Below are 26,701 nucleotides of genomic sequence, written 5' to 3' on the forward strand. Positions count from 1 at the left end.
ATATAGCTCATGCGGTAAGTGTTGTTAGTCGGTTTATGTCAAATCCGGGTAAGAAGCATTGGGAAGCGGTTAAATGGATTATGAGATACTTACGAGGTACTTCAAAGTTAGGTATCACATTCGGAAATGGAGAGCCGGTGCTTGTTGGTTATACAGACTCAGATATGGCAGGAAACAAAGATAACATGAAATCCACTTCTGGATATTTGATGACTTTCGCAAGGGGAGCAGTTTCATGGCAATCAAGGTTACAAAAGTGTGTTGCATTGTCTACAACCGAGGCTGAGTATATGGCAGCAACAGAAGCGTGCAAAGAACTATTGTGGATGAAAAGGTTTCTACAAGACCTTGGGTTTAAGCAATCACGATATGTGGTTCTTTGTGATAATGAGAGTGCGATTCATTTGGCTAGAAATTCTATGTATCATAAGCGGACAAAACATATAGATGTGCGGTATCATTGGATTAGAGAACGTCTTGAAGATGGCTCGTTTGAACTTGATAAAGTTCACACCGATGATAATGGTTCCGACATGTTCACAAAGGCTTTAGCAAGTGAGAAGCTCAAGGTATGTTGCTCGATCGCCGGGATGGCGATTCCTTCCTCATAATTGGAAAGGGGGAGATTTGTTGGGTTATTGGTTTCCAATTAATGAGAAAGGCCCAAGCCCAACAAAATAGGCCCAAGATGCTAGTTGACTTAGTCAATCATTCTAGGGCATTTTAAACTTCAAGTGTGCAGCTATTTTTGGTCATAAGAGAGATCCGAGAGATCAAGAAAAAGTGTGAGATATTCCATTCCCGGTTTTGAAAACAGCAGGTCATAACAGAGACGATCCCCGGAGATCTAACCGTTGGATCTTCATCAAATTTGGGCTGTGTCTTCCTGACATCAGTGCCAAGGCTTTCAACCGTTGAATTCGTCTAAAGAGGCCTGTAGCTCGTGTTCTCGCTGCTGGAACAGAGGGCAGTTTATTGGGTGAATCATTCATCTTTTGTCTTTAATTTCTTCATATACTTGTTGATTATTGTTGTTCAAGAGTATGATGATGTTGTATACCTCTAGTTGATCTAGAGAAGGATTATTGTATTGCTCTCTTTGTTGATGATAGTGGAACATTAAGTGGCTTACGAGTCCCGTGGTTTTTACTCTCGATTTTGAGAGGTTTTCCACGTAAAAAGTCTCGTGTGTATTGTGTGTGCTCAATTATTTTGTATTTGCTGATTTGGGACAGAATTGGGGCTGATTTGTGGTGATTGTGGTATACCTTATTTGTTAGTTTTCTCACAGGTTCATATGGGTCGGGAAATGCTTGTCAAACGGATGTTTGTTTCCGTTTTTGTAGATTGCCCGTTGTGACCATTTTCCCATCATTAACTCTTTGAAACCAAAGACTTCCATTGCGCGTAGGGGATAATAACCAAAGAATTCAAAGACTTCCAAGTTTTTAAGCCCGTGCGTTGCACGGTGGCTTAAAAACTTGGTATAGTAATACGTTAATATTCATACATATTGTATGTGTTACACATTTAATGCTCAATTTAACGTCATTTGTTATTTTTGTAACATATGGTATAGAAGCTACCATATGTAATCCAATAACACTTTGACCCGCCCAAATGGCACACCCCATTTATAAGCCTTGTTATGTAGTATAATAAAATACATACCCGGGTTAAGCAAAGTGAGCTTTCACCACGCCATGAACTCTTTCACGATGTTTAATGCTACTCTTTTCGCCATTAGTCGTTTGTTCAAAATGCCATCGAGACTTTAATATTATTAATAAAAGTGACCACCCGTTTCTTGTTTAGAACCGGGGTGTTACATATGTCCCTTTTATAATTTAAAAATGTTATCACTCATGGTAAGTTTCCTTTTGTGCGGTACGCCCTGAAGAAGTCTGCATTATCTTCTTTGAATTTCGGCCAAACTACCACTAAAAAGAAACGTTATATTAGTGAAGATGATACCACAGGTATCATGAAAGTGCACTTTAACATATTAATGCATTATAGACAAGATATTATGGCAGTGGAATATACCTAACTGAAAACACACATAAATAAAAGGGAAAAAGAACTCTTTTGTTTATAGGCCTTGAAATATGCCTTGGAATTGTATTATAAAGTTGAGCCTTAAAAAATCAGTTACATTACAAACAACATAGAATGTCATATGTGAATGTAACACAATGACGAAACACCCATATCGATAGTTTAAATGGTTAAACTTGTTACCTATAGTTGTAAGACCAGGATCTATCCTCACAAGGTTTAATAGAGTTTTGTATCTTGAACATGCTGAGCAGTACAAATACTAAATAAATGCACCCTGCACACATAAGGTATTCACAAAGCAAGGTCATCATAATAGTCAGGTAAATCATGGGTTTGCTTTTAAGCATTCCAAAATACTAAATAAAAACCAGAATAGTACAAAAATAAAAATAACAGCAGAGAGTAGCTCATAGTACAAAAATGAGTGAGATTAATCAACAACATATATATATCTTAATAAGAAAATCTGAATATATTCTACAAATTCTTAGCATAATCCATTCTTTAAAATGCATACATACCTTAATCCCTAATATACATATAGTATAAATTTAATGATTCAGTAACATTCCCAAATATCCAAATACAATACAGTGCCTGATAAAATATATACAATCTATAAAAACTTACAGGATTAAAATCATTATCTTTGTCAAAATACCTTACGCTCTTCGACATCCGAATTCAAATCCCAAATTAACTGCAGTAGTTCAAAATCAAAAAAGGAGGTTTTGGGTTGGCAGTAATAGCAATAACTTACCATACAATAACTTACCCATTTGCAGCCTTACCCAACCCGCCCATGTTGACACATACATACTTACCATCATTTGTGACGACCCGGAAATTTTCGACCAACAACAACAACAACAATAACAATACCCAATCCCGCGCCTGTATGGTTTCGACCAAATTTTCGACCAAATTTCAACTTAATCTTTATATGGTTTCGACACGATAAGCAAAGTCTATAATGTTGAGTCTCGAAAACTTTGTAAACTATATTCATAATATCATTTGACCATTGACTATTCCCGACGATTCACGAACAATTGTGTGTGAGTAATAGTGCATATATGTATATAAATAAATATAACCAAAAATATATATAATAAATTGGAATAATAAAATATGATTTAACCATTAGAATTGAATATGTAAAATAATATACACGAAAAGTTGTTATTAAAATAAATATATTTATAAATATATATGATTTCTATAGTTATATATATATATATATATATATTAGGATATGTAATAAAAGATAAAATTATTATATGTCGAAATTATTTTAATGATGAAACAATATATATATATATATATATATATATATATATATATATATATTAAACAACTATATTTTCATATTTAATATGCAAACACATATTTTATAATGTATTTATATTAAAATGTATAAATAATAAATATCCAACATATGTTATCATATATATATATATATATGGTATAATTACAATGTATGATATTAAATGTAATTATAAATTTACAATATGATTGTTATACCAATACCAAAACTAATATTAATATTAAAAATCAGTGTTAGTCATATTATTATCCTCAATAGACAAAATATAGATAGGAAGGTTGATACATATAATTTGATATGATATTAATATTATTATCATTTATAATATTATCATTTTCACTAATGTTATTGTTATTGTGACCTATTATTATTATTATTAATTATTATTATTACTCTTATTATTATTGTTAATATTACTATTATTATTATTAGTATTATTATTAATATTTCGATAGTAGTATTAATAATTTTATGATTTTTATTATTAGTATTAAGATCTTTCTTAATAACATTATCAATACTAAAATTTATGAATTTTACTGATATATATAAATTTTGCGTATTAAGTATATACTAATATATATGATATTCATACAGATGCAATTAAAAATATATATACTAATAAATAAAATTCACGATTTCAGTTTCAATCCTTTTCAACTGTGATTAATTTGTACTTCTGTATCTACTCATTGAAATTAACACGACAAATTGGTACGATTCTTTACCTGCTATATATTTTTTGTTTTTGTTTTCTTATCCCTGTCTAGGATATACTGTCAAAGAACATCCAAACTATATAGAAGTCGATTACTTCATGATATGAGACTCAATTATTCGATTATCCTTTACCACTATCAATTTTAAATCCTATTAGCATTTGTCTGATTGAATTTAAACAGAAAAAAAAATCAAGAAACAGAACCGGTCGCCTCTGTTCTTAACCAAAACATCAAAAACTCGATTTCAAATTATTTTACAAAATGTATAAATGTAGTTGTGTTAGGATTCATCCATTAAAACTTTCTGCAAAGTTTCCATCTCCAATTCTTATTATCATGAGTTAATTTCTGAGTCAAAGTTTTCGAATGAAAAAGTCAAACGAACGGTTCATCATCAAATTCGTACTTGTTTTGATGTTTCTAATAAAACTGAGGATTTATAAAGTTTCTATGGATGATATACTACCTAATTCATGTAGTAAATTTTGTCTAAAAACCTCTCAAAATCAAAATCAAATTTGGAGTTTACATGTTCATCGCGTTTTCTGTTACAGTGAGTATATATATATATATATATATATATATATATATATATATATTTATATATTTATCAATCATGATAACAATCACAATCGAATCATTGATGTTTCAATTCCAAGTTCTAAACCAAATAAATTAAGATGCTGTGTTGATTTACTCTGGTCGATTTCATATTAAAGAAGCAGAAGAAGGAGATACAGATATGTAGGTTAAATTAATTAAGTGTATGGGTTATAATAGAAAAACAGTTTGGGCTGGATGGTTTAGTGTGGTGTTACTACTGCTGCTGCTGCAGCTGCAGCAGCTGCAGCAGCTCCTGCTGCTGCTGCTCCTGCTGCTGCTGCTCTTGCTCCTGCTGCTCATGCTCCTCCTGCTGCTCCTGCTGCTCCTGCTCCTGCTGCTCCTGCTACTACTCCTGCTGCTGCTGCTCCTGCTACTGCTGCTGCTGCTGCTACTGCTACTGCTACTGCTACTGCTACTACTACTACTACTACTACTACTACTACTACTACTACTACTACTACTACTACTACTACTACTACTACTACTACTACTACTACTACTACTACTACTACTACTACTACTACTACTACTACTATGTTAAAATTATGTTAAAATTATTAATTGTTATTATTAATTGTTGTTAGTATTATGTTGTTAGTATTATGTTAAAATTTATAGTATGATTATTATTATTATTAAAGTTATTATTAAGTAATATCATAAAATAATATTGGTATTATTATTATTACTATATATTCATTAATATCGTTAAGATTATTATAATTTTTATCTATATTAAAATCAATAAAAGTATTTTTGTTAAAATTTTTGAATTATTAATAATATTAATATAAGGATTATTATTATTACTATGAATTAGAATGATATTGTTATTACAAAAATAATACAAATTATTTTCATCAATATTAGTACTTGTATCATTTTATGATCTTTAGTATTATTATTATTATCATAACCTTAATTACAAATATAATAATAATTATTATTATTGTTATTAGTAATATTATTAACAATATAAGTATTATTATTAAGTAATATGATTATTAATATTATCATTTTTAATATCAAAAACTACCTTTTTAAGCAAATAAATATTTTGTACACGAAATATACTTTTCACATATACTATAATTATATTAAAATATCACATAATTATATATATCAAAACTACTAAAAGTATTTATATAAATACTTACAGATAACAAACTATCGATTATTTTAAATATAATATTAAACAAGTATGTATATAAATATGGATATATTAACTATATAAATATTAACCATTTTGAATATATTTACACAAATTAAGTATATAATATATAAATTAAGATATAATAAATAAATTTCTTCGATTACGATTATGTGTATTAATAAATATATAAATGATATAGGTTTGTGGATCCAAGGCCAACCTTGCATTGTTCAGTTTCGTCGTATGAATATTTTTACTACAAAATATTGGATTGTGAGTTCATTTGATTCCCTTTTACTCTTTACATTTTTGGGACTGAGAATAAATGCGCTATTTTTACAATTGCTTTATTAAATGCTTTTGAAATACATTTTAAACTGCTAATACATGAAATGCTTTTATAAATGTTTGACGAGATAGACACAAGCAAAACATTCCTCGAATGAATTATGTGGATGTGATAATTGCCACCATTGAATTATGTGGACGTGATAATTGCCACAATTGATATGAATATTTTCCCCTGATTATTATTGCTTGGTAACCTAAGAATTAGGGAACATCACTAATTTTGAGAATTAGTGCACGCCTAATTGACGCGAATCCTAAAGGTAGCTACCGGGTTTAACACCCCCACCCAGAATGTTCACTAGACGGAAGGGCTAGTGGGCGTGGTGTTTAGTACTTCGAAGTTTATATGATTATTATACAGACGAGATGTTCTGTTTTGGGGATATTATTATGCGCATTATATGTTAAGGTCGATTACCAAGCCAAGCTATTAAAGCAATGAAAAGTGAATGTTATGTATTGAGAGAATGATTTTATACACAGGTTATGTGTATGTTATTTTTGTGCACAAGATATGTGTACGGTTACTAAGATTTATGAAAGATGATTTCATACACGAGAAAGGTGTACTGTATCTAAAAGATATCGCATGTACATTACAGGTGGGTATAGGATTCGGGCCCATTTGTACCATGCAGCATTTAAATCTTGTGGTCTATCAAAATGATGAATTTTATTGTTTTATGATAAATCTATGAACTCACCAACCTTTTGGTTGACATTAGCTCATTTTAAGGATATTACTTGGAGTCATTCATGACATATTTCAAAAGACGTTGCATTCGAGTCGTTGAGTTCATCAAGATTATTACTAAGTCAATTATAGTTGGATATATTATGAAATGGTATGCATGCCGTCAACTGTCGATGTAATGAAAGTTTTGTAACATCCCGCATTTTTTCGTTAAATTTATTTTAATACCGTCTTTTTTTTTAATAACATCTTTCGTCACCTATATTCGTACACTTCGTTAACTAATGTTCTTGATAATCCCGTTACTCGATTACAACATCTCTCGTTAACTTGCGTTTTAAAAATATTCGATCGGTTAATTCCCGCACCCGACTACAAACTTGAGGGACTAAACTCGCCAAAGTGCCAAACTAGTTGACTAGGTCAACTAGTCAACTCCATCCTCCTCCATTCATTTTCATCTCCACCATCTTCATTACTTCCATCTTTTCTCTCAACCTTCAAACAAAAGATTCATCATCTAATTTCGATTTAGCAAGCAAACATCAAAACAAACTACATATTCTTGATCCTCTCATCATCCTCTACGATTTGATACTAACTTCATTGATTTTGGGTAACATTTCTAAAACTCTAGATTTCTTTAAATTCGTGTTTTTGACTTGAAATGTTGTTAGTTAGTGTCTATGGCTCGTGTATAACATGAATATATGATTTGTATGCTCGATCTTGATGTTTTGGTGTAACTAGCTTGAAAATGAAAAGTGTATGCTTAATCTTTGATTTTGGATGATCAAATGTGTTAGATTGTTAAAGTTCATGTTTTAAAAGTGTTACTAGCATCATTAGCTTCATGTTGATGTATAGATTGATTAAAGAAACTTCATAAACGTGATTATTGATTTTGTGAACTTTTGGTTAGGGTTTGATAGCTTTAAAACGAACTTTTGATGCGTTGAATGCTCGTTAATGTTATTAATAAGTGTTTTGTTGTATTACATGTTTGATTACCTTCAAAACGGCATATCATATGTATAAATTGGATTCCCGGAACTTGAAATGCATTTGATGAACCTAAACTTTGATTTTGAACGCTTAACGACCATTCAACGAGGTTTCTGTAGTCTTAAATGATGATTTTGATTAATGATATGTGGTTAGTTGTATTCCTTGTCGAAATAGCTTTCCGATGATATAAAATACATGTTCTAATTGTTTGCGGATCATAAAATGTGATTGTTTGTGTTTTGGTTCGTCCATTTGAGGAATTCAGCAAACAGACTCTTCATATTGGGACACCGTCCTGATTTTGGGACACCGTCCTGATACACTAAAATGGGCTGTTTTGCTTGGTCATTTGACGTAAAATGTTTGATATGCTACGGACCTCCGATTAACATGAAATTTGGCCAACATGCTCATATATGATTATATAACTTAGAAAAATTGTCGGATACCCGACCCGACCCCGTTGACTTTGACTTTGACCAAGTTTGACTTTTAGTCAAACTTAACTAAACACTTATGCAATCGTTCTAGTCTTTCTTTTATACTTGATTCTTGCATGAAACTTGACAACGTGATTCACATGCTATACTTTTCGAGTCGTAACGAGCCATAGGACTAATTGAACACATTTCACCCGACCTTGTATCGTAACCGGTTAATTGACACAACTTACTTGTTTAGGTCAAGGCTAAGCAACTTTCATGCATACGTTACTTTGTGAAGTACTTTTATACTCGTGCACTCGAGGTGAGATCATAGTCCCACCTTTTCAACAACTTTTTATACTTTTAAATTGTGGACTGAGAAACATATACTTTGTTACATTTTGTACTACTTACTTTTATACTTTGAACACAAGTACAAGGAAAACAAACATTCCACAGCGAGTTAGAACAAAAATCCTCAATTCGATTATCATTAGTTACACTTGTAGGGTGTAAGCGAGAACTTATATTGTGTGGCCATACGGGTTTGACAAACCCTCATTACGGACGGTTCGCTACCGTCTACGGATGAAATATATTTTCGAGAAACAGTGTATGTTCTAACACTATTGTGATGGGGTTCTATGGAAGGAAACGTTAAGTCTTGATAATTGGGTGCTCGCGAACAATACTTTTGGAATGCAAACGATTTTGATAATCAACTATGGGAATACTAAATCTTGTGGTTCAAAAACAACGTTTACAAATACATCTATGATTTCACCAACGTTTTTCGTTGACAGTTTTCTATATGTTTCTCAGGTTCATACTCGGCTACTTGATACATGCTTCCGCACACTTTGATTTCTTGCTTGAGGTCAAGCATACATGCATACGCTAGTGATAGCACTTTTGGATTAAACCTTAAAGCATACATACTTACGCTATTTATAGCAACTGTGATTTTCAACTTATATTATGTCGCAAGTTATTTCATTTATACTTTACAATTTTTGTAATCTTAAATTTGTTGTCGAATTGTTTGTAAACTAAACTTTGCAAGTCTTGTACGTTTCAAATGAATGCGACATAATTTTGGTCAAACGAGTCTCATATAGGGACTACGACCACGCAACGGGACCTAAGTTAACGGCGCCGTCAATAACGGTTTTGGTCGGGTCGTTACAAGTGGTATCAGAGCGTTGGTTGTAGGGAACTAGGATATGCATTAGTGTGTCTGACAGAGTCGTTAGGACGCATTAGTGAATCTAGACTACAACCAGATAGTTAGCCATTGCATTCTGACATACATTTGCTATAGATAGCACTTACTTGAATACTTGTGCATTAGGCAAACTTTTTAATGGTACCCAACCTTCATCATACGAACTCGTATTCCGCCACTTTTTGGTAACACACGTGAATTCAAGGTTTATACGCGTACGGATGACCACGACTTCGTTAGTCACTCTAGTTCGGGAATTCTGACTCCTTGGTTGTTATCCACCCCGTCTCAGCTTACTATCCACAAGTGTTGTAAAGTTACCACCACTACTCTAGATGAGTATCGTCATCACTATTTATCACTACGGTTGCGTACTACTCGTTATCATGACTCGTTACTCTTTTCATACCTAAGTACATTTTTGTCTGACTCGAACCGCATTGACGTGAATAATCATTTATACACTTCTCTCGGGGAACGCTTCCTTAGAGTTGCAGAAATTCTTTCGATTTAATACGAGTCACGTTTGAGACATCGTTACATTTTGTTCATTTTAGGTCTTCACGATGACACGAACTTGAATCTATGGAGTGATGTGGGAATGGAGGTATGAGTTAGCGTAATATAACGACACTCGATCAACATGGTTATATTACGGTAATTCATGCCAAAGTTCTAATGACACGTGATGGTGGTTAGACTCGATCAACCTAATCACCACCATGTGCCATGTACATGACTTCATCCTTTCATGTTTGGACATCTGAAAACTCCGAAAGTATTGACAACCACCATACCAGGGACACATCTTCAATTATTGTCGAACTATATTTATGCTTCCGAATGAATGACGAATTCTCCCAACTTTGACCATACGTTACACGTGTATACTATCTCGTCCTCGCACAGTCTTATTGACTAACTACAACTTACTCGTTATGCTCGCATCGAGGCGGAAACTTCTCTCGCCTTACACTCGTAATTCCGGTTCAGGAAATCTTTTATTTTAAATTCTCAATGGAGAGAGACTCTTCACGTTATGCTAGTATTCACCTCGAGGGTGAATAGTCCCGACGAACGTTTTTGGAAACCGATAAATCTTCCGCAACGCAAATTTCTTGAGAAACTTGTTCTAACTAACGTTTTCGAGTCCTAACGGATTTGTTCAAATATACCTTACGGAATGTACTCCGTTTCGGACCGAGATCTTCGTTTCATTTCTAGACTTCGGAGTGCCTCACAAAAAGCCTCGGGACCACATTTAGACATGAGTACCGCGTACCATCCGCAACCCGACGGACCGAACAAACATACGATTTAAACCTTAGAATCCATAATACGAGTTGTATTACTAACTTCAAATTTACTTGAGAAAAGTATTTTCCTTTAGCTTAATCCTCGTACTACAATGATTTTCATTCGAGTTTTAACGTCACACCTTTTGAAACCACATGTGACCGGAAACATCATCCTCCTTTTTGTCGAAACCAAGTAAACGATGATCAATTCACCGGGGCCGAGCTTATTCATGAGAAATCGAGAGGATTTATTCATATTCAAGCAAGACCCAACGCGACTCGTAATCACCAGGAACTATGCCGATGTTACACGTAAACCTTTCGAATTCCATGGGAAACCGCGTCACGTTAAAAGTCGCACTTTGAGGAGGTGTAATCCGTTTCGGGAAACATTGAAAGCTAAATCCGTGATATTTTAATCCTTTTGAAATCTTGGGGCGTTTTAGACCCGTTGCTAGCCGTTTAGATTTTCCGGCTCATTTAGAGTCTCCGTTTATCCTACATTCGATGTATCAACTTAAAGACGTGTTTTGCGAAACAAGAACTTGTCATTCCTTTTCGATAAGCTTACTATCGACGATAAACTTCATTCCTAGGAGGACCGGTTGAAACCATGAATTGTGAACCCAAACTTTAAGACGACGTTAAACCCCGACCGTCAAAGTTCGTTGAAATACCCTAGAACGTACTCCTCCCTCACTCGTAGAATTGGCAACACAAGATCTCGAGGAAGATTCAACAACTACTACTTCCAACTAAATTTCGGGACGAAATTTCTTTTGAGGTGTGGATAATGTAACATCCCGCGTTTTTCCGTTAAATTTATTTTAATACCGTCTTTTTTTTTTAATAACATCTTTCGTCACCTATATTCGTACACTTCGTTAACTAATGTTCTTGATAATCCCGTTACTCGATTACAACATCTCTCGTTAACTTGCGTTTTAAAAATATTCGATCGGTTAATTCCCGCACCCGACTACAAACTTGAGGGACTAAACTCGCCAAAGTGCCAAACTAGTTGACTAGGTCAACTAGTCAACTCCATCCTCCTCCATTCATTTTCATCTCCACCATCTTCATTACTTCCATCTTTTCTCTCAACCTTCAAACAAAAGATTCATCATCTAATTTCGATTTAGCAAGCAAACATCAAAACAAACTACATATTCTTGATCCTCTCATCATCCTCTACGATTTGATACTAACTTCATTGATTTTGGGTAACATTTCTAAAACTCTAGATTTCTTTAAATTCGTATTTTTGACTTGAAATGTTGTTAGTTAGTGTCTATGGCTCGTGTATAACATGAATATATGATTTGTATGCTCGATCTTGATGTTTTGGTGTAACTAGCTTGAAAATGAAAAGTGTATGCTTAATCTTTGATTTTGGATGATCAAATGTGTTAGATTGTTAAAGTTCATGTTTTAAAAGTGTTACTAGCATCATTAGCTTCATGTTGATGTATAGATTGATTAAAGAAACTTCATAAACGTGATTATTAATTTTGTGAACTTTTGGTTAGGGTTTGATAGCTTTAAAATGAACTTTTGATGCGTTGAATGCTCGTTAATGTTATTAATAAGTGTTTAGTTGTATTACATGTTTGATTACCTTCAAAACGGCATATCATATGTATAAATTGGATTCCCGGAACTTGAAATGCATTTGATGAACCTAAACTTTGATTTTGAACGCTTAACGACCATTCAACGAGGTTTCTGTAGTCTTAAATGATGATTTTGATTAATGATATGTGGTTAGTTGTATTCCTTGTCGAAATAGCTTTCCGATGATATAAAATACATGTTCTAATTGTTTGCGGATCATAAAATGTGATTGTTTGTGTTTTGGTTCGTCCATTTGAGGAATTCAGCAAACAGACCCTGGATGCCAATTGGGACGCCGTCCTGACTTTTGGGACGCCGTCCCACTCTTCATATTGGGACGCCGTCCTGATTTTGGGACGCCGTCCCACTCTTCATATTGGGACACCGTCCTGATTTTGGGACACCGTCCTGATACACTAAAATGGGCTGTTTTGCTTGGTCATTTGACGTAAAATGTTTGATATGCTACGGACCTCCGATTAACATGAAATTTGGCCAACATGCTCATATATGATTATATAACTTAGAAAAATTTTCGGATACCCGACCCGACCCCGTTGACTTTGACTTTGACCAAGTTTGACTTTTAGTCAAACTTAACTAAACACTTATGCAATCGTTCTAGTCTTTCTTTTATACTTGATTCTTGCATGAAACTTGACAACGTGATTCACATGCTATACTTTTCGAGTCGTAACGAGCCATAGGACTAATTGAACACATTTCACCCGACCTTGTATCGTAACCGGTTAATTGACACAACTTACTTGTTTAGGTCAAGGCTAAGCAACTTTCATGCATACGTTACTTTGTGAAGTACTTTTATACTCGTGCACTCGAGGTGAGATCATAGTCCCACCTTTTCAACAACTTTTTATACTTTTAAATTGTGGGCTGAGAAACATATACTTTGTTACATTTTGTACTACTTACTTTTATACTTTGAACACAAGTACAAGGAAAACAAACATTCCACAGCGAGTTAGAACAAAAATCCTCAATTCGATTATCATTAGTTACACTTGCAGGGTGTAAGCGAGAACTTATATTGTGTGGCCATACGGGTTTGACAAACCCTCATTACGGACGGTTCGCTACCGTCTACGGATGAAATATATTTTCGAGAAACAGTGTATGTTCTAACACTATTGTGATGGGGTTTTATGGAAGGAAACGTTAAGTCTTGATAATTGGGTGCTCGCGAACAATACTTTTGGAATGCAAACGATTTTGATAATCAACTATGGGAATACTAAATCTTGTGGTTCAAAAACAACGTTTACAAATACATCTATGATTTCACCAACGTTTTTCGTTGACAGTTTTCTATATGTTTCTCAGGTTCATACTCGGCTACTTGATACATGCTTCCGCACACTTTGATTTCTTGCTTGAGGTCAAGCATACATGCATACGCTAGTGATAGCACTTTTGAATTAAACCTTAAAGCATACATACTTACGCTATTTATAGCAACTGTGATTTTCAACTTATATTATGTCGCAAGTTATTTCATTTATACTTTACAATTTTTGTAATCTTAAACTTGTTGTCGAATTGTTTGTAAACTAAACTTTGCAAGTCTTGTACGTTTCAAATGAATGCGACATAATTTTGGTCAAACGAGTCTCATATAGGGACTACGACCACGCAACGGGACCTAAGTTAACGGCGCCGTCAATAACGGTTTTGGTCGGGTCGTTACAAGTTTGTCTTTTAAAAACGAATGCAATGTTTGTAAAATGTATCAAATAGAGGTCAAGTACCTCGCGACGAAATCAATTGTAATGTATTCGTCCAGATGGATTAGGACGGGTCATGAAATCAGGTATCAGAGCGGTGGTCTTAGCGAACCAGGTTTTTTAATTAGTGTATCTAACTGATAGTTGTTTAGATGCATTAGTAAGTCTGGACTTCGACCGTGTCTGCATGTCAAAAATTTTGCTTATCATTTAGTGTCGAAAATTATTTGCTTATCATCCTTAAAGTCTAGACACGTCTTACTGCCTCTATTGCATAGACTGTGTATAGATAAATTCATATCTTAGCGTATCTGTTATTGTTACCTTTGCCTGACAGCTTTCGTAGATTCCTCCGTAACTTATGGGATTTTAGTATTATATATGCATATGTAAATTATGTATTGCAGGGTACTAATCTACATCCTATAATCTATTTCTTATCGAAAAATCCTTCATCTGATTGTACGAGATGAATCCCTCAACCAGTTCGAATTCCTCGGATTCCGACAGCTATTCCGATATGGAGTTTCACCTAAGCTCCGAAAGCAGTGTCACCAGAATGAATTAACCAATTCATCTGATGGGTTCGTAGCCTACTTAATCATTGGAGACAAAAAGAAGGTGATCCTTTCCATCAACCAAATTCACCTCTTGGCGAAGAACCTGAAGCACTTACCGGTGAACCAGTCCGAAATATTATTTTCACGCTCATTTCTCGAATATCTCGTCATGATTACATAATATCTCAGATTTTAAACCTTATTCATTCGCTCGTTCTAACCGACAATCATCCCGGAATAATAGAAGAAGTCAACAAACTTCGCGCTCGAGTAATCAAGTTGGAGAATATAATGCAAAACTTACCAGCTTCAGCAACATCACCGGCACCAACAGTACCACCAACAACCCAAGTTTCAACATTACACGCCTCAACATCTCATTATGTACCTCTAGAATAATCATCGTTCTACATGACGTTCTACATCATTTATCTTCGTTTTACATGGCGATTATGTAATCTCTAATGTTTTAGAGATTATGTATTCTGGTCCTAACGGTAAATCAAATGAGTTTAATGTTATATTAACTCATTAAATCCATGAATACATCTGAAGAAAATATATATGTATATATGTTTTCATAAAGATTGTAATTAAAAATTGTTTTGTGCAAACTGTTAATGGTGAAAACATTTTAAGGGGTAGGTAATACCCGAGAAATATTTAAATTTCACATTAATAAGTTATACAGTACATTCTTCCAATCTGATTCAACAGTCATTTACTATCCTACTTACAACCACCGATATACGTATCCGTTCACCGCGGAATAACCATTTGCATTCAATTTCATATTTGGATTTTGACCTATCAGAATCCAACAAGTGGCATAATGAAGAAAATATATGACAAAATAAAATTTGTTAGAAACATACAAATTAACTATGAGAAAATTTTGTTAAGAATCCACGCTAACAAAATCCTAGCTAACTGTTCCTGGCTAACTGTTAATTCCTTATTACATTATCGCAATTTACTTATCGCAATTTATTATCGCAATTTTTATTCTCGCAATTTTATTTATCGTCATTTAATTTCTGTTATTTATTTTACGCACTTTAAATATCGGGACACGTATACAAGGTTTTGACATATCATATCGACGCATCTATATATATTATTTGGAATAACCATAGACACTCTATATGCAGTAATGCGAGAGTTAGCTATACAGGGTTGAGGTTCATTCTATAATAATATATATACTTTGAGTTGTGATCGAGTCTGAGACATGTACACGGATCACGATACTTATTAATTAATTCAAATATTATATATTAAACTATATATGAATTATTGGACTGTTACTGTGGACTATCGACTGTGGACTAAGAACATTAGACAATTAAATTGAATTAAAATATTGATTATAACATATGAAACTAAACAATTCTTCAAGTTTGCCACTTGATTTCATTCTAAACCTCATTTGTATCATGACGATTCCAATCTGCGTACAAACCATTCATGATTCTTGAAAACACATCAATCGAGAGGATGAACAGACCGTACTTCATCTACGGAAGAAAAGATTGATGCATATAGTTATGCATCTGAAAAACTCTCGAAACCTGAGTAAACATTTAATATGTATCTATGCTAGCTCCTTTGGCGTTGTTATTACTGAAAATAACTTTACAATCTTTCTCCAAATTAGCCAATTTTGTCACAGCTCCAGCAAGTCAACTTCAACTTTTCATCTGGAGTAACCTTATTATAACCTTGATATATAAGTTTATCTTTCGTCATCATTACCGGGGGAACTGTTTATATTCCACCACATTAGCAGTAAATTATCAGCAACTTCATTACTTATTGGCTTAAGTCTCTCCAAAAAATCATTATATTTGTTCATTGAAACCCTATCTTATATTCATCCACATCTTGTAACAAGAATTGCCATACCAATTACTGGAAATTAGCAATCAGTATTTCGAATCTCGCAGCATTTTTACGTCAACAGTTATATGTATACATATAACATTTATCTCTTGGAATTATGACCTTCAATTCTGAATCTCTGAAAAGTACCCAGTTTACGAATCAGTTCTCTGAATCTTGGAAGGTGCTGACGAAGCAAAAAAAACTGTAAACGACTTTAACAGTCGAAAGTTTGATGATAAGAAATAGTGTGTTGGCGAAGCTCAGAAAAGTTGGAACTGGAAAACGGATTAAGCAAACCATGAAGGAGGCTGTGGACAAATCACAAAGACTAAACCTGCCTTCAAAGAATCCAAATGATTCAGTATCTGCTGAAGTCATTAATGAATACCTTGCTCCTAACTCTTCACTTTTACGGACAATCTTCATCATCATCCATCGATATCAGAAATTCTAAGATATCATCGTATCTTTCATTATAAATATTCTCGATATTTCTGAAGATATTCTCATAACTATTCTTATCTGAAATCATTTATCTCCTCACGTTATCTGTATCACATCATAAAGGAAACTGTTTAGTTTCTATATTCTGCAAATCTTCAAGTTTAAATTATGAATGTTTTGAAGTAGTGTTGGAAATTGATGCATGGGGTAGTATAATATAATGACACTTGATCAACGTGATTATATTACAGTAAGTCATGCTGAGTTTTTAAATGAAACGTGATGATTCACAGACCATAACGTCATCATGTGCCATGTTACACGACTTTTACATCCTATCTAATATATAAACATATCAAGAATATAATTTCTTGATAGTTCTATCTTTTCTCTTGAATTCTAATAATTTAACCAACAAAGATCGTGCCATTACAATATCCTTCTTAGAATATTAACTATGTTCATACCGAAACTCATATCTACAAATTTTAGACCATTATTCGCTTGACTTAAAGTCGGGAAGAGAAAACAAAAGGATGGAACTCCAAAATATAAAGGAAACGAAGGGAGTAGATTTATAGTGAAATATTCGAAAGAACAATCGAAACAGTTCATCACATTTAACCAAGAAGGATTCTAATTTCCTTAAGAACCAAATCTTATTACGAAGATTTTCTTTTAAATCCCTTGAACTCCGGAAATCAACCCTATCTACGTCAAGAGATATGACGAAACTTTACTTTTCACATTTCATTCTTTTGTGATAGCTTCACTCGTACTCTTCACTTAAGCGAATTGTTTTATCTATATTACTCAATGATGATAAAAACTCTAATCTCTAGCTCGTACGCATCATGAAAACATACTTATTGTCAGCCATGACCATCCCAATCAAATTTCGGGACGAAATTTCTTTAACGGGTAGGTACTGTGATGACCCGGAAATTTTCGACCAAATTTCAACTTAATCTTTATATGGTTTCGACACGATAAGCAAAGTCTATAATGTTGAGTCTCGAAAACTTTGTAAACTATATTCATAATATCATTTGACCATTGACTATTCCCGACGATTCACGAACAATTGTGTGTGAGTAATAGTGCATATATGTATATAAATAAATATAACCAAAAATATATATAATAAATTGGAATAATAAAATATGATTTAATCATTAGAATTGAATATGTAAAATAATATACACAAAAAGTTGTTATTAAAATAAATCTATTTATAAATATATATGATTTCTATAGTTATATATATATATATATATATATATATATATATATATATATATATATATATATATATATATATATATCAGCATATGTAATAAAAGATATAATTATTATATGTCGAAATTATTTTAATGATGAAACAATATATTATATATATATATATATATATATATATATATATATATATATATATATATATATATATATATATATATATATATATATTAAACAACTATATTTTCATATTTAATATGCAAACACATATTTTATAATGTATTTATATTAAAATGTATAAATAATAAATATCCAACATATGTTATCATATATATATGGTATAATTACAATGTATGATATTAAATGTAATTATAAATTTACAATATGATTGTTATACCAATACCAAAACTAATATTAATATTAAAAATCAGTGTTAGTCATATTATTATCCTCAATAGACAAAATATAGATAGGAAGGTTGATACATATAATTTGATATGATATTAATATAATTATCATTTATAATATTATCATTTTCACTAATGTTATTGTTATTGTGACCTATTATTATTATTATTAATTATTATTATTACTCTTATTATTATTGTTAATATTACTATTATTATTATTAGTATTATTATTAATATTTCGATAGTAGTATTAATAATTTTATGATTTTTATTATTAGTATTAAGATCTTTCTTAATAACATTATCAATACTAAAATTTATGAATTTTACATATATGTGTAATAAAATATGTAAACAGATATATAAAAGGGCTTATCACCTTTTTGCCCATTTTTTTGGCCATTTCTGAGCTGGAACCCAAAAAAAAAAAAAATGACAAATTGCCCGCGCAAGGCGCAAGAGACATTGCGACCTTGCGACTTGCGTCCTTGCGTCCTAGTGATAATAAATTAGGTCAAATATAGAAACAGACACCACATACACACACACACCGACAGACTTGGATTCTTGCGACCCATTTGCGCCCGACGACGATTATGAAGAATCTTGCACTTGCGACCCCCTTGCGACCCGTCTACCCTTGTGACCCTTCTTCTGATAATCACCACTACATCACCACCACCACGACCATCACCAGCACCACCACCATCAGTACATCATCTTCTCCGCCACCATTACCATCACCATCACCAACACCACCACGATACGCGTATTGAGAAAAAGGAAGAGAAAAAAACCGATTATATGTATTTGATTGGACTAGGAGATGGTAGTGATGAGCTATATCCATCCTGGGCCTATTGTGATAAGGTTTGTTTTAATTCCCCCTTTAAATTTTAAAATTTTAGATGTTCTGGAACAGGCGCAAGGTTCAGTCTTGCGACCTTGCGTCTCATTTTGGTCTGGCGCAAGTTGTTCCTTGCGTCTTTGCGCCTCGTGTTTTAGGAAGGACGCAAGGTTGTCCTTGCGTCCTTGCGCCTTTGTTTAAGGGTTGGTCGCAAGGTGATTCTTGCGCCTTTGCGTCCTTGCGTCCATGCAGCAGGCGCAAGGTATGGTCTTGCGTCTACTACAGTTTAGCTAATATTGTGTATGTTTTTTTGCAGATGTTGATCCCCGTTCACTTTTACGATGCTGAACACTTTATTTTGATTGTGTTGAACTTGGAGGAACAGAAGATATTGGTGTATGATAGTTTGCCCGGTCATGCTGATCAAGAAATTGCCAAGCTCACCAAAGATCTGGGAGATCAATTGCCTGTATACTTAAGAGCAATTGATTACTTTAACCAAAAGCAAGACTCCCAGATTGTTGATTACTTGGAAAACAAGGAGAGTATAGAGTTCATGACCGAGGCAGCACCAGTCGTGCCGGTGCAAATTGGTGGTAATGGGGACTGTGGTGTTTGGGTCTGCATCCATATAGAAAGGGTGATCTTTGGGTGGGATGAAATCCCAAACATTGGAGATCCTAAAAAGGCCGCAGAAGACTACAGACTGAGAATGACCAAGACCTTCTTTCGGGCACGCTTTGATACCCAGGAACCCCCACCGAAAGAGAAAGAAAAAGTTGGTAACTGAGGTTTTAGTTTTAAAACTGTATTTAATTATGTAAGTTGTATATAAAACTGTAAATGTTTTAAACTGTGAACAGGTCCAAAACTGTTTTTTAGCAGGCGCAAGGGTAATTAATCAGACCTTGCGACCTTGCATCTCGTAATAGTCATGGGCGCAAGGTTCTTCTTGCGGCCTTGCGCCTCATGTGTAGCATCAGGCGCAAGGTCCTTCTTGCGACCTTGCGCCTTGTTTTAGTAGCCTACGCAAGGTGCTTCTTGCGATCTTATGTCCTTTTAGTATTAGGCGCAAGGTCCATCTTGCGACCTTGCGCCCCAACATTTTGATTATTATTGTAACATTAGCTTGTGCATTCAATATTACAACATATGAAGTAACACACGAAATCACATCATAAAATACGAATTAAACAATATTACAACAATGGACGACATCACACCTTAAATTGTTCCTGAAAATAAACGTATTCCGGGAACTAATTACTAATTACTACCTAAATTGTACGTTGGATAAAACTGAGATTGATAAGCTTGAGATGGTTCGACTGTCTCTTTCGCCTTTGAGGTTGTTTTTCTTTCCCGTTGAGAAGTTGATTCACCAGTTCGGTCATAAGCAGCTGGGCATGTTGATCGAGAATGACCTGGTTCTTTGCAACGACTACAAGTTCTTACTTTTTTTTTGTAGTTTCTTCACCTTTTGAAGGAATGCATTTTTTACCTTTAGGACGTCCAGGTTGTCTTTTCTTTAGAACTGGGGGGCGTACAATTTGCAAAATCCCGGGTCCCGGATCCGACCATTCAGACCGATGGGGGAGAGGAAGAATGTGTTCGGAATACGTATTTATGTATGTTTGAGAGGTGAACCAATGTGATACATAACAACTAATATCCTCCACTCCGAAGAGTCGTGCTGATGCAATCACATGACCGCAAGGTATGCCTAATAATTGCCATTGACCACATGAACAAGTTTTATCTTGTAGATTAACCAACCCATTTTTTCGCCCATCATGTACCTCTATTAGATCATTTGTTGATGGAAATGCTCGCCATCTTATTGATTTGTCCGTCCTCTTAGCTAGTTTACGTTCAACATATGGAGTAACCGGTGAAGTAAGACTAACTGATTTGTTGCGATGTTTGAAATACCAATCCTGTATTGAACAACAAAAAAATTCGAACAACATGCAAACGGGTAGTTTACGAGCATGTCTTGATAGAGAGTTTATAGACTCTACACTGTTGCTTGTAAGGTATGAATACCTAATATGAGTAGATTGACTTCTGGACCATCTATTGATACCATCCTCACATAGCACTTTATAAGACGCTTTCAATCTCCTTTGAAACACATCTAGATGATCCTGAAAATCCGACGCACGGTAAGCCTTAACCATTTTCCAATAGTGCCATTCGAAGAACTTCATCTTGTTGGATTTAGTTTTGATGTTCATGAATAAATGACGTGCGCAATGAGCGTGAAATGCTTCCGGAAACACATTTGCAATGCCGTGTGCTATTGAAGCCGTACGATCAGAAATAAAAGTAATCTCTGACATACGATCAACCATACCATAACTCATTAAATGATCTCTTAGGTTGCCAAAAAACCATGACCAAACACTGTTTGTCTCGCCTTTACCAATTCCATAAGCCAATGGCAAAATTCCATTATTGCCATCCATCGCAACAGCAACTAAATTAGTACCCAGGTACCCACCCTTTAAATGTGCAGCATCGACGATGATTATCGGGCGGACATGTTGCACAAATGATCGAATCTGCATGAAATTTTCACAGTAAATCAAATATTATCAATAATACCTCATACACCATACGCAAGGCGCAAGACACACTATTCTGTCTTGCGCCCACTAAGCGCAAGTAAAGCCTTGCGTCCTTGCGTCTTTACTGGAAGGCGCAAGGTGTGACTTGCGTCCTTGCGTACTAGTTGGCGTAAGTTAAATCTTGCGTCCTTGCGTATGGTGTACATATTAAAATATGGTTTTTGCTAATATATATTTACTTACAACTATGCCAATGGACATGTAACACATCACAAATTTATTTTCTTTGTCGGTAACCAAATTGGTAATGGTCCCCGGGTTGTGGATCTTAAGGTTATGAAGGTAAATTGGAAGCATTCTAAAGGAGTCATCACTACTGCCACGTAACATCTCTATTGCTTGACACTTGGCCCTCTATACTTGATTGTATGATATGATCACTCTAAACCGATTGGCTACATCATCACGTATATCTTTTGGTTTATACTCTCGATTAGCAGCCTTGAACGAATCCATAAGAATACTACCCAACACCTTTTTAGTAGCATGTTTATTGTTTCCCATAATTTGTGTGTGTGAGCATGTGTGTACGTCATGCAACTTCTTAACCATAAAGTTTTCAGTGTGTCTTATTTTGTATGCACTACATTTCCACTCACAATTTGGCAACACACATTTAGCGGTGTACCGAGATTTGTCCGACTTTACAGGCTTTATTTGAAAGTTTTCTTCAAGGCATTTTGTAAATAGCTGGTTTAGGAATTCTTCGTTGTTCAAAAACGTTTGACGAACTTTGACCAAATCAGATACCTGATACGTGGTTGGAATTGGGGTCGTAAATTCTGGGTTTTCTTCATCTTGCTGACTGTGTAGAGTTGGCATATTCCAGAATAAATCTTGTTTTTCTTCATCTTCTTCATCTTCATCTTCCTCGTCACTTGCTTCATCCGATTCACTAGAAGCAACAACAGGTATAAACGGGTTCTCTATTTTTTTTATTTTACACACATTCTCGGCGCCATGGTTGAAGAAGTCAAATTCTTCTGTGTTTGGAGGTGGTATTTCAGCCTGTTCGTCTTCCAGATGTTGTGTTTCGAGGTTTGGTTCGGAATTGTGTATTTCATCCTGTTCTTTTTGCAGATGGTGTGTTTGTTTGTTTGGTTGAGACTCGAGTATTCGGAGGTTTTGTTGGAGATGGTCTGTTTGCGGATTCTGTTGGGGCTGGAGTGTTTCTAGGTTTTGTTGGAGATGGTGTGTTTGTGGATTTTGTCCAGGTTGAAGCATTTTAACTTTGTCGGCAACATAAATATCAATAGGCTCGTTTGAGACAGCGTGTTTTAAAAACTCAAAAAAATCTTCATGATCATCAGTAATATCAAAAATATGATTATTATCAATATATCTTAGCGAAACAGGTGCATTAGGTGGCAATTCAATTTTTTTAAGAATTTTCCTTAACAATACTCTTCGATTTATTGGTTTTTGTGGAGCAAGTGGTAGTTTTAATCTGGTTCTAAAACAAGCAAGAGGCAGATACATAGGTATGTTGTTAACAAATTCAAAATTACCCCCACAACATACATGAACAACAAATGCTTCATCATTACTACAACTCATTAATACACAAATTAGTGAAAAAATAGATAAAAGTTGGTACTTTAACGATGCTCTAATGACATGATCTTTTTGGAAATGAAGTGAAATGAAATGATCAATCTGGAGTTCTAGCCTCAATAAATACACAGGTACATAATCTTATCCGTAAAGGTACAAAAAATCTAACAAAATCTTATCCAGAAATCAGGAAAAATCCATTCTGATAAGGCGCAAGGACGCAAGGACCCAAGACATGAACCTTGCGCCTTGCGTTGGCACGCAAGGGCGCAAGTCGCAAGGACGCAAGGACTAATGATCCTTGCGCCTTGCGCGGGCAAATTCTCAAAAAAAAAAAAAGGGTTCCAGCTCAGAAATGGCCAAAAAAATGGGCAAAAAGGTGATAAGCCCTATATAAAAATATATATATATAAAATACTGATATATATAAATTTTGCGTATTAAGTATATACTAATATATATGATATTCATACAGATGCAATTAAAAATATATATACTAATAAATAAAATTCACGATTTCAGTTTCATTCCTTTTCAACTGTGATTAATTTATACTTCTGTATCTACTCATTGAAATTAACACGACAAATTGGTACGATTCTTCACCTGCTATATATATATATATATATATATATATATATATATATATATATATATATATATATATATATATATATATATATTTTGTTTTCTTATCCCTGTCTAGGATATACTATCGAAAAACATCCAAACTATATAGAAGTCGATTACTTCATGATATGAGACTCAATTATTCGATTATCCTTTACCACTATCAATTTTAAATCCTATTAGCATTTGTCTGATTGAATTTAAACAGAAAAAAAATCAAGAAACAAAACCGGTCGCCTCTGTTCTTGACCAAAACATCAAACACTCGATTTAAAATTATTTTGCAAAATGTATAAATGTAGTTGTGTTAGGATTCATCCATTAAAACTTTCTGCAAAGTTTCCATCTCCAATTCTTATTATCGTGAGTTAATTTCTGAGTCAAAGTTTTCGAATGAAAAAGTCAAACGAACGGTTCATCATCAAATTCGTACTTGTTTTGATGTTTTTAATAAAATTGAGGATTTTTAAAGTTTCTATGGATGATATACTACCTAATTCATGTAGTAAATTTTGTCTAAAAACCTCTCAAAATCAAAATCAAATATGGAGTTTACATGTTCATAGGGTTTTCTGTTACAGTGGGTATATATATATATATATTATCAATCATGATAACAATTACAATCGAATCATTGCTGTTTCAATTCCAAGTTCTAAACCAAACAAATTAAGATGTTGTGTTGATTTACTCTGGTCGATTTCATATTAAAGAAGCAGAAGAAGGAGATACAGATATGTAGGTTAAATTAATTAAGTGTATGGGTTATAACAGAAAAACATTTTGGGCTGGATGGTTTAGTGTGGTGTCGGGTTTACGAGAGGTCACAAGTTCGATACTAGGCTGTGGCATTCTTATTGTGGCATTTTTGAAGGTTGTTATTTATTATTATTATTATTATTATTATTATTATTATTATTATTATTATTATTATTATTATTATTATTATTATTATTATTATTATTATTAATTGTTGTTAGTATTATGTTAAAATTTATAGTATGATTATTATTATTATTATTATTATTATTATTATTATTATTATTATTATTATTATTATTAAAGTTATTATTAAGTAATATCATAAAATAATATTGGTTAAGTAATAATAATACTAAAGATCATAAAATGATACAAGTACTAATATTGATGAAAATAATTTGTATTATTTTGGTAATAACAATATCATTCTTATTCATAGTAATAACCCATATATTACTATAATATTGGGCGTGGTGTTTAGTACTTCGAAGTTTATATGATTATTATACAGACGAGATGTTCTGTTTTGGGATATTATTATGCGCATTATATGTTAAGGTCGGTTACCAAGCCAAGCTATGAAAGCAATTAAAAGTGAATGTTATGTATCGAGAGAATGATTTTATACACATGTTATGTGTATGTTATTTTTGTGCACAAGATATGTGTACGGTTACTAAGATTTATGAAAGATGATTTCGTACACGAGAAAGGTGTACTGTATTTAAAAGATATCGCATGTACATTACAAGTGGGTATAGGATTCGGGCCCATTTATACCATGCATCATTTAAATCTTGTGGTCTATCAAAATGATGAATTTTATTGTTTTATGATGAATCTATGAACTCATCAACCTTTTGGTTGACACTTGAAAGCATGTTTATTCTCAGGTATGAAAGAAATCTTCTGCTGTGCATTAGCTCATTTTAAGGATATTACTTGGAGTCATTCATGACATATTTCAAAAGACGTTGCATTCTAGTCATTGAGTTCATCAAGATTATTACTAAGTCAATTATAGTTGGATATATTATGAAATGGTATGCATGCCGTCAACTGTCGATGTAATGAAAGTTTGTCTTTTAAAAACGAATGCAATGTTTGTAAAATGTATCACATAGAGGTCAAGTACATCGCGATGAAATCAATTGTAATGTATTCGTCCAGATGGATTAGGACGGGTCATGAAATCATTGTTAGTTAGGATGTGTGTATAAAGCGCACACGCACAACTAGGGGTGTTCAAAATATCCGAATTATCCGAAATCCGAATCCGAATTATCCGAAATCCGAATCCGAAAATATCCGAAAAATCGGATATCCGATTTTTCGGATTCGGATATCGGATGGAGTTTTCAAAATTTTCGGATATCCGAATATCCGAAATTCCAAAAAATCCGAAAAAATCCGAAAATTATTTGAAAATTATCCGAAATATTCGAAAACTATCCGAAATATCCGAAAAAATATCCAAATTATCCGAAAATATTGGAAGTTCTTAAAAAATATCGGATATTC

The 26,701-nt window shown here is 33.5% G+C and overlaps 1 pseudogene; it reads left to right on the forward strand.

Moving 5' to 3' along the window:
• The first annotated feature begins 1,853 nt into the window (after nt 1-1,853).
• LOC139889885 (3-dehydroquinate synthase, chloroplastic-like) overlaps nt 1,854-26,701 on the forward strand; it is a 65,950-nt pseudogene continuing 41,102 nt past the window's right edge.

Source organism: Rutidosis leptorrhynchoides, chromosome 2 (genome assembly GCF_046630445.1).
Source record: "Rutidosis leptorrhynchoides isolate AG116_Rl617_1_P2 chromosome 2, CSIRO_AGI_Rlap_v1, whole genome shotgun sequence".
NCBI classification, from domain to species: domain Eukaryota; kingdom Viridiplantae; phylum Streptophyta; class Magnoliopsida; order Asterales; family Asteraceae; genus Rutidosis; species Rutidosis leptorrhynchoides.